Source organism: Diadema setosum, chromosome 3, assembly GCF_964275005.1.
Source record: "Diadema setosum chromosome 3, eeDiaSeto1, whole genome shotgun sequence".
Taxonomy (NCBI): Eukaryota; Metazoa; Echinodermata; class Echinoidea; order Diadematoida; family Diadematidae; genus Diadema; species Diadema setosum.
In genome coordinates this window covers 30,272,979-30,290,814 of record NC_092687.1, presented here as the reverse complement: position 1 = coordinate 30,290,814, position 17,836 = coordinate 30,272,979, and positions in this window count along the sequence as shown.

The window sequence follows — 17,836 nt, the reverse complement described above, 5'->3', positions numbered from 1 at the left end:
CACCCAGCCAATTCGAGCGATGCCAGTCGCAAAAGGACGCGTGCATGGAGCCTCAGTGAGAGTCCTCCGGGACAGTGGGTGTTCGACTGCAGTCATCCGATCAGAACTGGTCAGACCGGAGCAGCTGACAGATGAATGGCGCACCTGCGTTCTCATTGATGGTACGACTCGCAGATTTCCAGTGGCAAGCGTAAGTGTTGATACACCGTACTTTGTTGGGGATTTGAATGTAATGTGTATGAATAACCCAGTGTACCCCTTGATTCTGGGGAACGTGCCAGGTGTGCGCAATCCAGCAGGCCCGGATGAAGAGTGGAAGCCGGTAGAGCTGCTGGAAGCTGTTGCGACGAGACAGCAACGGCGAGAGGCTGCCATGCCACTGAGGGCACTTAAGGTACCGGGCCAGGTCGCTACCGTGACTCCAGACGAATTCAGACGGGAGCAAGAGACAGACCCCACTCTCGACATCGTACGACGACACATGACGTCGGGTGAGGTAAAGGAGAGTAGAAATGGAAATACGTCTAAGTTCAAGATAAAGAATAGTCTTATGTACCGGGCGTTTCATTGTATTTCACGTGGTACAAATTACGTTAGTGACCAACCAGTTGATCGTGCCGGAAAAATTTCGAGGACAAATTTTGAAATTGGCACATGAATCTATCTATCATCTTGGCGCAAAAAAAAAAAAAAAAAAGGACAGCTGATAAGATTCTTATCAATGTCATTCGGCCAGGCCTACAGGCCGACGTACAGAGATTTTGCAGGTCCTGCGACGCCTGTCAATGTGCGATACCCAAGGGGCGAGTCACCAAAGTCCCGCTTGGTTCCACGCCAGTCATCGATGAGCCGTTTCTTCGGGTCGCAGTGGACCTAGTTAGCCCCATCAAGCCAGCCACGACGCGAGGACATCGCTATATTTTGACGTTGGTGGACTATGCGACGCGTTATCCGGAGGCCGTCCCGCTACGTAACATCGGCACGCCGACGGTTGTCGAAGCGTTGCTGAGCATCTATTCCCGCGTAGGCTTTCCCAATGAGATGCTAACCGACAGAGGGGCGCAGTTTACATCCGACGTCATGCGCAAGTGAGCAGGTTAATGTCCATACGCCACGTGACGACCACTCCATACCACCCGCAGTGTTGTGGATTGGTAGAATGGTTTCATGGGACGCTCAAGCAAATGCTAAATAATATGTGCGAGGAGCGCCCAACCGACTGGGACAGATACATCGACGTATCGCGTATCGCGAAACGCCACAGGACAGCACCAGTCCGGCTTTGCTCCGTTCGAGCTGCCCTATGACCGAGTTGTGAGGGAACCTGTCATGCTCGTGAAGAACATGTGGACAGAGGAGAACACTGAACCAGAGACGAAATCGAAGTACCAGTTCGTGTTGGATTTGAAGGAGAAGATGGAAAAAAACATGCAACATTGCACGCAACGAGATACTCAAGTCCCATTTCATTTCACACATGCATGTTCACATGCATGTTTTCTTATTTTCATTTCCAATCAAACACAGGTAATACACTTTGACATGATTACATATATTGGAACATAATAACACATATTGGTTCTTAAAAGAACTTCATGGAAATGAAAATTGAGGGGCTGCTAAAAAGCGAACTTGTAGATTGCAGTCCCCTCACTTACGTTACATTACTACAATACATTCATTATATATGACTTTATAACACAATACAACGATACATGTACCGTACAAGCTAATCATTGAAAGTACATGTATACAGTTTTCATTCAATCGAATCGGATGGTTAGGGGGGGGGGGGCAGACATGAAGTATACGCTTTCACATGTATACACATCTGCCCCCCCCCCCCCCCCAAGGAAAAACGCAGTATCTACATCCAGCTCCATTTCTCAACAACCGAGATATTCACCATTTTATGTTTTTGCCAAAGCCCCTGGAAAATATACTCTTTTGAAAAATTACTTCATTGTGGAATTTTAGTCTATCTAGCTACCAATTTTCCTAGAAAATATCATTTTGTGTTTTTGTTTTGTTTTTAAGTTATTAATGAAAATGTAGATACTTTGGGGAAACCCCATGCAATTGACTGATTTCCCCAAGGAAAAACGCAGTATCTACAATGGAACGAATTTCCCCAAGGAAAACGCAGTATCTACAGCGGAATGACTAGGATTAATCTTCTGCCATAATTATGTATGCATGTATACATCATTGTACAAGTATTCATGATGCACCATCCTCAACCTCTGGCCCATTTATGCCCTGATTACAGAGCAGGCTTCATAACAATAGCATTAACAAATAACAGATCGTTCTTGGAACTTTTTGCTTACATTCCCAGACCGATCTTGCTGTAACGTTACGCGTTTAATATGAAGCTTGCCAGGGCTGTAATGTGATGCTACATGGCCTAGCCGCTAACTAGCATCTAGATTGTCTAACCGTGTTAGAATACTAGATCTAGATCTGTACAGTCTAGGCTACAGTCTGTCTAGACCAAAATAAATCTAAATCGGATGTCTGGACCTAGATCGATCTAGACTAGGTCTAGTTTTTATATCGTCTATTCTAGGCTGGCTACGTAGCAGGCTACACAAGTCTACAGCCTCAGGCTATGCACGATACTCACAAAAAAAAAAAAATAGCCTAACGTTAGAAATGCAGAAGGTTTAGTCTAAACCCTACACGAGACAGGACTCTTTAATTAGAAAAAAAATAAATCTAGAACCGGTCTAGATCGAAGTGACATCCACTCTCTAGGCCTATTCCTTCTGGATTGAATCTAAGTTTGTTATGTCATGTAAATTTGCAATGTAACTTTTTTTACTTGTAAGTTGTAACGTTAGCATGCAGCATGGAATCATGCATGCATTTTACGCAACCCAGTCTCACTAAACGTTAGGGTCTAGACACTGTCTAACGCTAGATCCGATAAGAGTTAAATACAACTTATTCTTAACTCTATCTATTTTGTCCATTTACCGTGGGTACCTAGATTTTTCACATAATCTGTTTTCAACTAGATCGCTGTCTATGTAATTTTAGACAGTATGGTATGGAGTAGATAATTGAACATTGACACTTCACTAGACTTAGAAATAGGATTCTAAGTGGTTAAGTTTTAGTCTTAGACTTCTTTCTTAGTTTTATAAACAGGCCTGCCCTAGAGTAGGCCTATTCTAGTCCTACACTACATCTTTCTTTAGACTTTCGAAATACGGACCCTGAAAGTTGTGATTAACGTTAAGTCTAACGTTAGAAAAGAGACGCAAGACTCTAGTCAAACGTTACTGTCTAGACAGTCTTAAATAGACTTGGACTTAGATCTAAATATAGGGTCTAACAATGCATGTTAGTATAACGCGACGTTTATCCGATACAACACAAATAGATCTAGGCCCTATTGCCTTTCGACGAAACTTTCAGATTTGGAGCCTGAGGAATTTTGACAAGGGTCTAGGCCTATCAAAGTTTTCACAACAAGTTAATATTGAAATAGTAGAGAAGATGTTCATCATCGAGGTGGAATGTGAAAGAAAAGCTGATCGTTCTAATCACACGAAGCGAGGTAAACATGCATTTGCGTTTACAACTCTACCTCGCTTCGTGTGACAAACATGCATTTGTGTTTACCTCGCTTCGTGTGACAAACGATCAGCTTTATTCTTTCAATATTGAAATAGTTTTGAATAACTTACTCATTATCTGCAGATAAATTTTTCTTGAGGGCTAGGCTCACGAGTAATTTTCCCCGCGAAAACATTTTGTTTTAATCCAAGTACACACTCACACTGTATGCTGTCTACCCGGCCGGGCCCTGTGCTGACTGCATGCTCAGTGGAGCTAGCAGAGTGAGCTGCAAGCCGTCAGTGTTGTGCTGTATTGTTTAATGTGCACTCGGTTAGTCTTAATCACACACTGTGTTTTATATTAGGATCACGATCTCATCAAAATATTTACTAATCAGTTTTGTTTCGGTTAGATATTTTGAACATTATGTCGTATTATTGAGCAAGTATATCTAAAGAAAGTAATTTACGTTCAAATTACAGAACAACCGGCAAAGTATTCACACATATAGATAACAGTGTCTGGTAATTAAGACTAGCTTTGTAGATACTGCGTTTTTCCTTGGGGGAAATATTCATCATGTAGATACTGCGTTTTTCCTTGGGGAAAGTGCAAGTTAAGTGTAGATACTGCGTTTGGCAGTTACAGAAAAGTAGCTTTCCAAACATTTTTTCAAAAATCTGAATATGTCATATGAAGAAGGATTGCCCACTGACTATATTTATGCAAAAAAGTGAAAATCGCCAAAAATGTTAGATACTGCGTTTTTCCTTGGGGGGCAGACATACACATACACACACACACACATACACACAAGCACACACACATACACACAAGCACACACATATACACACACACATACGCACACACACGCACGTACACACATACACATACGCACACACACGCACGTACACACACATGTTTGCATCCACATACATTGTGCACACACAGCAGAGAGTAGGGAAAGAGAGAGAGGGAGGGAGAGAGGCAATTGAGGGGAGTAGAGAATTGATAGCGAAGGGCAGGTCAGCATTCTCGATGCAGGGTGAAGAAAAAAGAACAACAATTCCAAACAGTCAAACTAATCATTTGGTACATATGAGCTAATCAAATATTTCTTTAAATTACTAGAGAATGATTTCAAACTAATGGAATCTTTTGTATTTTTCCCAAGGGAATTCCAAAATTTGGGGCCACTGTAAATAAACGTGGATTTTGCAAATAGAGTTTGGGTAAGGGGCAAATGATACTCATCTGTTTGACGAGCGGGGTATTTATGAATATTTTCATTCTTATTAACTCTTTATGTGCCACGTTCGCACGTCCGACTCAGTCGACGGCGTGCCAACTTCGCATATTCTGCTCAACAAACAAAGCCGCCAAAACCGATCGATAAATCGCTAATCACTGCTAATCCCGTGGCACAATGAAAGCGTGTCTCGTGCTTTTGTTCCTCTCATATACGGCTTGCATTCTATGAGGTGATTGACTATCAAGCGGTGTTCCCAACTAGCTCGTATATTCTGTCACGGTTTCTGTCACGGTTTTATGTGCAAAAGTCGTGCCTTTACAGTAATGTAGCAACTGGTCTTTCAAAAGAAAAATTGAAAATGGATTCGTCATACAATTTATATCGAAACAAAGCTTGGCATTCCGCTTTAATTTTGCCTGATTTTATGCCCATCTTAACAGAAATTTGTAGAAGTTATACAAATTGGAAAAACAGAATTCTTTCTCAAAGGATGACTACCTTTCTGTCTCAGAATAACGTGGCACACAGGGGGTTTCCGCCATGGCACATAAAGAGTTAAACATATTTTCAAAAACCATGAGGGATGCATCATCAGAGTTGTCTACAAATCTCAGTTGGACTTCAGCAGGGATGTCAAATTTGGTCCTCACTGTAATAGAATATAAATCACAACTACAAATATCAAATCAGTTTTTCTTATTTACATATTAAATATGTGGCATAGTAATAGACATATTTTTTCACTACAAAAAAAAAAACCCAACAAACAAACAAACATCTGGCTTCATCTGTACTCTCAGAAGTCTAAAAAAAAAAAATGTATGAGTTCATTCAGCACAATCAGGGGTCTGTTACAAAGTGGTAGAGCCGACCTCTGGAACTCTTGATAAAAGGTCAGTGCATCCCAGTACCTAATTGTGACTGAGCAAAGATAATCAGCTAGTTTTGCCAAAGAGAATCAGTAATGTTATTACCATTAGGAATCACAGTGAAATCCACGCAGTTGGTTTGAAGATCTGCATTCAAATCATATGCGTAGTTCGTGACCCCCTTCATTTCTGCAAACTTGACCCAGGCACTGAATGATATCGACCTGAATTATGCTTAAAAACTTGTCCGTCATATTCTCGACAACAAATGAACTTTAGAATACGAAGTAAAATGATTGATAGACAAAAATATTTACAAAAACCACTATGACATTAGCGACTCTGGAAAGAAAGACTTTATTGTGCTTAGACCCTGGTTCAGAGATGTTAGCTCAAAAACATTCTGAAAACCCATGCACGGGGTAGACTTGCACGGGCCCGCACATGACTCCTACGTAGTTCTAGCCGTCAGGGGTTGCTTGTTGTGTCGAGCTGGTACATTTAAAGAGGGCTTAAATCATTTATCTACAGCAATAAAGTCGTTATAAAGAAATACTGACATTATACACTGTATCAATGTTGCAACAATAAAAAAATAGGGCGGGGGTTCTTTTATAAAACAAAACCAAGATCTAAACTCAAAACACATAAAAGGATTCTAAGTGACACTGCAGAATCAAGAAAAATAACAATGATATTCCATTTGAACTCGAAAATGATGAAACATTTGTAGATTGTATATATTTGTAGGATCAGATCTCAGACGCGTCAGAGGGCAAATGCTGGATATAATATTAACGTTAGATTTACAGTGATTTCCCTACCTGTGGTTGCACTATTGTGCACTATCAGAACACTAGAAACACTGTACTAACATGGGTAGATTTCTAATTACAGTTTATCGATTTCATGTCATCGAGATAAGCATAGGCCTATAATAATGAGCGTATTACATGCAAACGCCATACACATATCGTCTATACTATAGCTAACGTTAAATATCTAATTTTAACAAGTTAGATTCCTCTAGCATGAGAACTCTTTACACCAGGTCGGGGGGGGGGGGGGGACACCCCACACCCCCTGGAAGATGTAGATCTAGCCTAGCCCTAGAACTAGGTTTAGACTCTGGAACAAACATATTTCATGCTACTCAACAGCTCCACGATTTGCTGCCAGTAATCTGTAATTTAGAGTACGCCAGGCCAGTGCCGTATTTTAGGCCTAACGTTAGATATCTGCAAACGATTTACGCAAAACAGAGAGCATCACAGCAGATAACTGGATTTACAACAATGCAAATACCATAGAATCATTTGGCATCACATTGGTATCACAAGTTTGAAGACACTTCCTCTTACAATATGGACATTAAGCGAAATTTGGACATACTGCGCAGCTAGTGCTATGGTCTACGTATGGCCTATGGCAAGAAGGCTAAATGCTGCGATTCCCGTGGGCCTACATGCAAAGACAAAGTTGTCAATAATAAACGATCAAATCCGTGAAAATCATGCACATCGTTTACAATAGTGACTCGTACGGGAAATATCTAATTAAAAAGATACTTACCACTACAGACGAACTTAGGAAAGTCGCCATCATAATTCAGTATTTTTTTTTTTTTTGGCCCCAGACGGCAGCAAATAACTCTGACAATCTTATATTGACGTGACTGACGTTGATGCCGCCGCGATACGACCGACGACAGGTAGCTAGCTGCGCTAATACATAAGCTGCGCAGCACACGCTAAGAAACTAGCAATGTGCAATTAGCTAGCTATACGGTACGTTAGGCAAGGCAGGCGACGAAGCGACGCGGTATCAAATTTTAGGCGTAAGAACTTTCAACCAATGAGATCATGGGACTGCGAACACATGATCTCAGTCGGTAAACGAACACCAATGAGGTGTTATAAGTGGGTACCTTCTTTTCATAACAAAACAATTACACCACTTGGTGTCATTTTGACACCATAAAGTCTAACACCCCATGAATGAAAGTGCATTGGTGTTAAATTAACGCAGAACGGTGTCAATTTGACACCGAATTTAACACCCGTACTTTGACACCTAGTTAGTGTCACACTTTTAACACCGTATTTTTTTTTTTTTTTTTTTTGCAGTGCAGTACGCTCAAATATCGTTATAATGCTTCACTATTACAGAGGTGAATGCTTCTCAATGTGCTATACTGAGAAGTTTTTTCCAAAAAGACACGCACTTTGAATTCGATGCTTGAAAAAAAAAATGGGTGCAAATTGAGTGCTTCTCAATCTGCTTTACCAAGTTTTATCCAATTGGACACGCGCTTTCTGATTTGATTCCTGAAGCACAGAAACAGTACACAAAAGGTGACGAAAGAAGGCAGACAAGATGTTTTCTCCCAGAAATTTGTGCTTTCCATTTGAGTGATTAAATACATGTGTCAGATTAATATAGAGGGTGACGGAAAAAGGCGGCAAACGTGACGAAATAGATTTAGCCCACAAGTTGTTTTGCGTATGTATTACGATGGTATATTACTCAGGATAGAGTTGCATAAATCTCATTCGGTTTTATTACGAATGGATCAAATGCATTAGACAGTATCCCGGAGACATGTGTTTTGCTTTCAAATACTCAAGGATGACGAAATAAAGTCCACAATTTGCTTTTTTTTTTATAGCTCACATACATGTTCCACTTTCGTTAGAGTTGCACTCATGACAATGTGTTTTAATGACAATTGTTCTTTTTTCAGTTTTTGAACTCAAATGCATCACACCGCTCTATATCTTTACATACGACTCTACATCTTTAGGTGACGCAATGAAAAGAAGACAACCTTGACAATGCTTAATCACTTTAGTTCCAGTTTTATTCATCTCATCCTCTTTTATGACGAATTTCGTCCAGGTAACTTCTGTTCTCAAAATAGGCATTTCTTGAAAACATTGAAAAGAAACACTGCAAATTGATGTAATATAATATACGCAGATTTGTTGCTCAAATCGATTTCGTCACCCTTGCCGCCTTTTATTTTTCTTTAGGTGGTCATTTCATTGTGATCAATGCGCTCAAAATAGGAAGTTCTTGATATCTAACACTGAAAAGCAAAATAATTTTGAGTAAAGTAGGGTGCAATTTATTATAATATTAACGCATAGCTGGTTAGCCAAATAGATTTCTTCACACTTGTTGCCTTTTTAGTTCTTCACCCTCAATTTACAGCAGTTAGATGCATTTGAGCACTCTAATTCAAATCACTTGTCAGTTGAAGAATTTTTTTTTCACAAAACACATCAAGAAACTCCCAACTGTAACAAAAGTGGCATATCAATGTCATGTATAAATGAAGCAAATCGTAGGCTAAATCGACTTTGTCACCCTTGCCGCCTTTTTTTTTTTTTCGTTAAGTGGTAACTCAGTGTGATGAATAAGCAAAGCAAAGTGTGGGCTAAATCGATTTCGTCACCCTTGCCGCCTTTCCATGTTACGATTTATGTTACAGTGAATCATATATAGAGGGAATTGAATGCAAAACGCATGTTTTTGGAAGAGAATTTAGTTCGGATGACACATTGACAATCATTGACATTTAAAAACGAAGTAGTATGACGATATGGTATATAACCACAACATTTTCTTGGGTTAAATAGATTTCGTTGCAATTTCCAACTTTTTTCGTCATCCGAAAGTTACAACTGTCTCATGTATTTTTAACCCACTTCTCCCAATTCTATTTCTCTCCAATACAAAGCTCAGTTAGTTAATCATGTTATATTTTTGGTGAGGATTTTTTTTTTAATTTATTTATAAAAAAAAAAAAAATAAAGGAAAATTAAGACATCCCCAACGGAATATTTCATTAAAGGCTTCGTAGGGCAAGACAAGTTAGAAGAAGATAAGTTACCAATTATACGGGATAAACGTGCTGAAACTAGACATATAATTGAAAATTTGTTTTTTCTTTCGTTTAATAGAGTAGGGCCTACTGCACATCTACCAGGAAATGCCATTCGACGCACTCGTACAGAAATATGTGTTAAAATGTATGTAAGGGCATACATGTCTTAGTTGTCTCTGAGTTTTTGTTGTGATGGGGGGTTTTGGAGGGGGGGGGGAATGGGGTAGAGTAGTAAGGGGGGTGGACGGGGGTAAGGGTGGTTTGGGTGGTTTTGTTTTTGTTGTTTTTTTTTTCTTTTACAGGAATAAACTTCAATCAACGGATATTGATATTTGAAGTTGGTTAGAATGAATGTTGAAAACAAAGTTTTTGGGAGTTAGTAATTTAGATGATAAAATTCGTAATGTATTGAAGGAATAAAATCAAAAAGAGAATGTAGGGTTAGTTGTGGAAAATAGTAAAAATAAAGAAGTATGTATATGTATTGTAAAAAAAAAATGCATGAGAGTGTATTGACAATGAAATTGATGTTAAGACTTGGTATAAATCGGTTTATATATTTGTGTTTCCATTGATGAAAATGATTACTAGATTGATATAACGCTTTCTGTATAAATTTGTTTGTACATTGTGTTTTCCATTGATGAAAAATATAACATTCTTTAAAACAAAACAAAATTTTAAGAGAAATTATTTTTGTGTGTGTGTGGAGTTAACATGTGTACACTAGAAATAAAATAGACACAGTGTAAAGAGCATACATCAGGAGTTAGAAATAGAAGCTGGTAAGAAGTGAGTGTTTATGGGAGTGATTTGTATTTTTGGTAGATTAATTCGATCACTGGATATTTAATAACCGCCCCCATCAATACTGTGTATTTTAAATTACTTGGAGAGGTTACCTATGTGCGTTGCTAACACGTTGCATATGTATTTGGGTGTATGGCAATTCATGGCAAAAGAACCTGAAAAATTGATGCAAATGTGACTTTCTTTCGCAAGAGAGAATTAGTTGAAGATAATAAGAAAGCTGATGAAATGATGATTCTAGATAAGAAAACTTGATTGTATCTAATTACATAAGTACAAGGGTAGACACAAGTGTTCGGCCGTAATCTGGCAGAACTCCCCAAGACGATTATGGTCCATTTTCAGGCTTTGAGTGTTTAGTGTGTTTTTGCTCATGCTCTTTCAAGTGGGCCAAAAAATAAGTTGTGATTCGGTAAAGAAAGTTATTTTTAGAAAGTAATTTTGGCAAAATTCCTGAGGAGAGAGGGCGATTAATCTGGCAGAGCTGCGTAAGGCGGGATACGAAATGAATTTTCCGATGTTAATCAGGCAGAACTGCGTAAGTCGACCTACGACAACGCTTGGACCCAGGTGTTCCTGCATCCCGCACGGACATGGTATATCTTAACACGCGCGTGCGCGGCCTTCGTGGTGACGAACGCGCTGCGCGTTGTTTTGAAGTTAAGCTAGCAGCAAAGAGTTAGCTTCTACTCTTTGGCTAGCAGTGCCTAGCGCATAGCAAGCTCAGCTGGGTTGGCTAGACCCAGAGCTAGTACGTACACACGACAGTCACACTAAAGCAATGGATCCAAAAGCAATGATCCTCAACTCTCGGGGGAAATTGCCACTTTCTTTCCCTTCATAGACTGGCAGGCTTCAAAACTGGTCAATATGCAGTATGCCTTACTATTAAGTTTTGCTACAATCTAGGGTTTTTTTAAGCCTAGAGAATTTCTAGATCTAACAAACGTTATAGTTTGCATCTTGTCTGACAAAACGCTCCAGTCAACTTTAGGCCTAGGGTCTACTTAGTACTGCAGCACTTGTCCATTGTTAGTGTACGTGAAATCAATGTACTGCGCGGTAGGTAACGCAAACAACAATATCTGTAATCCATAGCTTCTCATTTCGTTTTTCATCGTATAAATAAGCGGTTAGTTGGCTTGGATCTATTGGCCAGAAATTCAGAAATTGGCCAATACTAACACTTTTAGTTTACTTTCAATACCGGTACCGTACCGGTAGTGCCTACTCCCGGTAGAGTTGTATATTACTAGGCCTACCGTTACTTAACTTACGCCGAATCACCGGTTATTCAGTCTTTACTCAGTTTTCTAGTTTTTAGATTTAATTCGGCATATATATTCTTTAAGTCTGTAATATGAAGAGTTTAGAATCTACAGGTTAAAAGCTAAATTATAACCATTTAGCTCTAAAAATAGCTCTGAAACTAAGATCTAGATCTATGATCTATACTACTATTACTAGACACTATAGGCTAGGCCCCTATAGGTTGCCTAGATTTTATAGACTTAACGTTAGTCATTAGATAGGCAGCTTAGTCTTTACGTTGTTCTTAGATCTACTATAACAGTACTACTACTAGATCTCCAATAGACATTTTAGCTTTAGATTTAGCCCTTACCTGGATATAGATCTAGAATCTAGACTAGAAACTAATTTTCATTGATATTAGTCTGTTAAAGGACAAGTCCACCTTTATATACATGTGGATTGAGTGAATGCAGCAATATTAGTGGAACACATCAGCGAAAGTTTGGGGAAAATCGAACAATCCGTTCAAAAGTTAGGAAATTTTAAAGTAGCTGCGTAGTCACTGCTGGATGAGAAGACTACTACAGTGTATGATGTCATATGCGTACAACCATATAAAGAAAATAAAAAGAGAATTTCACAAAACTTTACTTTTTGAATAAAGTGCACATTTCTTCGACTTGTTACTGACATAATATGTTAAGGGTAATATTATTCCCCCTGCCTTCTGAAAGAGAGAAGTCAAGTGTTCTTTTGTTATGCGAGAAAAGTGAAAATATGCTGAATTTTCTTTATTCTTTCTTTATATCGTTGTACTCATGTGACATCACAAGCTATAGTAGTCTTCTCATCCAGCCTTGAGTGAGCAGAAACTTCAAAAAATCATAACTTTTGAACGGATTGTCTGATTTTCCTCAAAGTCTCAATGATGTACTCTACTAATATTGTTGCATTCACTCAACCCACATGTCTATGAAGGTGAACTTGTCCTTTAATGACGCCCCAAAATAGACGTCAGGATGTTAATGGTGGGATCAGTAGGCCTATCGTATGCAGATCCCTATACCGCTCTACTAGTCTCTAGATGTCTAGTGTATCGTTAGGCCTGAATAGACTACGGTCTAGACGGTCTACAATGTAGTACCTCTAGTCTTGATGAACATACAGCTTAACATCTAGTCTGATATTTTTCTTAATCCAAATGCAATGCTTCATGAGATCGACAATGACCCAAGAAACAGCCAGGCTTCTGATGTAGCGGTACTTCTCGTGCCGCTAAATAAGACTGAATCATGAACACAGACGGACAGTATTTGGGGGAAAGGAAGCTATTTTCCACATACGAATGAATGGATAAAATGAAATTAAATGTGAATCAACAATGATAATGACTTTATACAATGTGAACAAATATTTCAAAAAATGTACTCGATCTAAAATATTCATTGTTTTGACACTGCATCCGCTGAATAGTAAGGGGAATGGATGGTAAAATCCGATAGACAATCCGTAGAAAATAGACTGAGATACGTAGTTCTGGCTGATAAACCAAGTGTTTATCAGCCAGAACTGCGTATATCTCCTAGAGATACGCAGTTCTGGCTGATAAGCACGTGGTTAATGCCCCAGTCACACAGTGCTTTACGATGGGTTACGGCCGCCGCGGATAGATACAGATAAGTGGACGCTGGGGGACGCAGCGTGGACGCAGGCATCCGCAGGGACGTATGTAGACGTAACTGTCCGTAACTCATCCGTAAAGAAACGCAAAATGACGGCGCCAAGCCTGCGAAATTTTGAAATGTTCAAAAATTCGCACAGGGACTCCACGGATGCAAACTTACGCAAGCAACCGTAACCAAACGTAACTATCCGTAACTGAACGTAACTACCCGAAGCTTGGACGCAAACCTTCCGCAAAAAAGTTTTACCTCCCGTCCGTTTGCGTTCGTTTACGTCCACTGTAAGTATCCGAAATTAACCGCAAGTTAACGTATCACAACACTTTCGTCCGCTTACGGATATTTGCGGACAGTTACGGATGCTGCGGACGATTACGCTCTTCGACGTTTTCCGTTTTCCACTTGCATGGGAACACAGAGACTCGTGGGAAGCCACACAGCTCGTGTTGCCAAGCTGCAGGGCATTTACCTGAAGGAATGCTACAACACAGTCGTAGCGGTGGAGAGGCAGAACCGCATGGTCAAAATTAATTATGAAATTTCTCCCACAAATGGTCATTTTAGGTGGCACCCATACACACATGACATCGGTTGACCCTTGGTGCTGAACATTTTTTCTTGCACTCTTTGGATGTATATTTTTCGAAAAAGGCAATATTTTGGGTAGGGGATGGAGTAACAGCATTTTATTCACTTTTCTGGCCGGGGAAGATATGGGACAGCGAAAAACAATATAAACTGAGAACGAATTTAGTATTTCTCTATAGTCTTACCCACTTTACGCTCCATGGAATGTGTATTATATATATATATATATATATATATATATATATATATGAAGAGTTTGTTTGCAAAAACCGATAAGTCCATATTTGTCAAGTGGAGATATTTGCGATTAGAGGTCAAGAAAAATAAAGAGAATAATAAGAAAATTTCTGCTTCTTTTGACCATAACTTCAAAAATATACCTTTATATGTAGTGACCAATATATCATTTAAAAGGTATTATTTTGTACTTTATTACAGAGACCGTACTTCAAAATCTTCAAAAATGGACTTATCGGTTTTTGCAGACAAACTCTTCATATATATATATATATATATATATATATATATATATATATATTGTATTTCGGTGTGGGAGGGTGTTTGAAAGTCATAATGTCTTTTTTTTTCTGGAAATTTAATAAGCATTGCTTTATTATACAAATCTCCTTAACTCTTTATGTGCCACGTTCGCACGTCCGACTCAGTCGACGGCGTGCCAACTTCGCATATTCTGCTCAACAAACAAAGCCGCCAAAACCGATCTATAAATCGCTAATCACTGCTATTCCCGCGGCACAATGAAAGCGTTTCTCGTGCTTTTGTTCCTCTCATATACGGCTTGCATTCTATGTGGTGATTGACTATCAAGCGGTGTTCCCAACTAGATTTGCTCGTACATTCTAAGTTTCTGTCACGGTTTTATGTGCAAAAGTCATGCCTTTACAGTAATGTAGCAACTGGTCATTCAAAAGAAAAATTGAAAATAGATTCGTCATACAATTTATATTGAAACAAAGCTTGGCATTCCTCGTTAACTTTGCGTACTATTATGCCCATCTTAACAGAAAGTTGTAGAGGTAATACAAATTGGAAAAACAGAATTCTTTCTCAAAGCATGACTACCTTCGTGTCTCAGAATAACGTGGCACACAGGGGGTTTCCACCATGGCACATAAAGAGTTAACATAACCCAGTAAATCATGAATATCGCTGCACAACGACAGCGTAACCACAGTTTGTCTATCCATGACTGCAAGTAATATTTTCTTACCCTAATGTTTAACTTATCGATCTATACTGTATTTGATTTTTGGTATAATTATGTTATGTATATTTTACATTTATGATGTCTATTCATATTTGAGTTGCACAAATGATATTCAAACTTCAAGTTCAAACCTTCATATATCTTGTATTACTGTAAAGCAAATTAAAGGAATACGATTTTTTTTTCACAACTTGTACGTAATTCAATTTCAGTTTTCCCCAGTATAAGACAGTCCAATATGTGATAAACTTGCTGTCATAATACACTGACTTAGCAGGGATCGTCAGAGAAAACCATATTGTCCATGATTATTTATAACAATCTGTAACTATCCGTAACTATCCGAAAATATCCGCAACTCTACGCAAGTGTTCATAACTATTATATGCTAATTCGTAAGAATATCCGCAAGTGGACGCAAGTATTTGCATCTGGTCGTATCTGTCCGTATCGCCCGCATTTTCCCCCGCATGTCTTGTACAAATTTTCTGGCGAAGGCAAAGGATCCGCGGGAGTCCGCAGAAAAAAAAAAAAAAGACCTTTTTTGGACGTAACGCCGGACGCAGAGCATTATGTGACTGAGGCCTTACGACGATAAGAGATACGTAGTTCTGCCTGATGAAACACGTGCTTATCAGGCAGAATTTACTGAGCATCTCCTAGAGATACGCAGTTCTGCCTGAAAAACCCCCGCATGGTCAAAGACTTCGCAGTTCTGGCTGATCAACCCGGGCACGTGACCAGAGATACGCAGTTCTGCCAGATTACGATCGCAAAAATTTGACGACTATTAATCTGGCAGAACTGCGTAAGTTTTTTTCAAATGCTAATTATTACTACTTAAAAAGGTGAAATTGTATTTTTTTTTTGTTTTGCTGGAAATAAATTCTTCAGGCCAATTTTGACCAAGAAAAGAAGGAAAATGCAACTCATCGTATCCCAGTTTAGAAAGGTGTAACATTGAATCTTTAAACCCGATTTCTGGCGTAATGGGTTCAAGGAGATACGCAGTTCTGCCAGTAACGGCCGAGTTGTATTAGGTGTTGAGAATTAGAAGTCACAGAGTTGAATTATGACAAGTGATTTGTTGATATATTTTGTAGCCGTGCGTTATCCAGACACTCGATGTCAGTATCCAGGACGTATCCGGAGTCGGATACTGCCCAGTCATCCAGTAGTTATCACACGCCCAGCTCTAGAGATAGGCAGACACCCGCGAACCAGACAGCTACCAACGATTCCCGACCGTGTGTATCCGGCCATGCTGTGCTGCCACACCTGTAGACGGCGCCGCAACAGACTGCCAAGAACAGGCATCACCCACCCTGCGAAAACCGGCTATCCGACGCCATTAGCCGGCTTCGCCTGTGCTACAGTCATCGCACTGCTATCAAGAACATAGAAGTGCATCTAATATGTAGGGACTTCAATCATTGGGCGATCTCAAAGGGCGAAGTGCACGTTCTTAGGGACTTAAACACAGTATAAGGAATTGTAAAGCGATTTGTTTTTGTTTTTGCCTTATTTTTCCCGAGAGAATACTTTCGGTAAAATTGTATTACAATTCGGGAGCACAAAATCCCACATTGCACCGATTATTCTCAAATAAGAGTCGGATGACATAATTTTTCACGGTGATTCACTGTGATCACTTTATTATTGCGGTCGTCGTACGAGAAACCCTTTGACGCACATAATATACACAAATATCCACTTTACCGTGTTCACTTGCAGCAGACACTGTGATGAACATTCATGTTGCTGTACCTGCGCAGTTCAAGTCTGCTGGACTCCGTGCTCTAATATATCAGAGGTAGGACGCAGATGCTGCATTTGTTACACTTTGGACGGTGAATTGTTCACGATGGCTCTTGAGTACGCGACTCGACTTTGCTTTACACTAGTTACCGTGGCTACTATCTTCACTATAAGCGCCTTAATGTCACAACCATCACTCTTTATTGGTCAGAAGACACTGCCATTGCCAAGACGAGATATACTGCTCCAAAGAAAAGAAATGATACACATTACGAGCAATCAGGAGGATCTGGTAAGCATCCCTGAAATGTTACGCGATGAAATGCTGCAATATGTGTCGTGGTGTCAATAAGACAAGGAAATATTTTTTTTTTTTTTTTTTTTTTTTTTTTTTTTTTTTTCTGGAGATAAAGTGAGTATTTGTTCGTTTGTTTTCATTTTCCGCGGTCAAGATGGCTGGATAGCCTATAAGAATTATTGAGTTATATATCAGCTGGTCTTCCATTGGGTCCAATATAAGTAGATGGGGTAGACCATTTCAGCGAGTTTCCCACCTTGATCTTTGCGTTAAGCGAGTGGGCTAGATGGCTTGCTTGTGACTCTCACGCACGAGACCTCCATTTTTTTTTTTTCATTACCAGAGGGGACGGCATAATAACATTCGACATTGCTCAATGTGACTCATTCCAGTTCAAACCCGTAGAAGAACCTCATCCATTCGAATAGGAGACAAATATGTGGGCCTACTTCAACTACCGACTGAACAACAACGCCGCCCTTTGTGTCGTAGCATTTATTTTTGTTTTAATCTATTTATCTATTTATTATTTTCGGCGATAGAAAGAGTTCGTTCAGTAGAACATGCGAATGTTGGTGCCTCGGTTCAAACTGAAAATAATTTCAACTTTCGAGAAAAAGAAAATCTTTTTCATGGCCAAA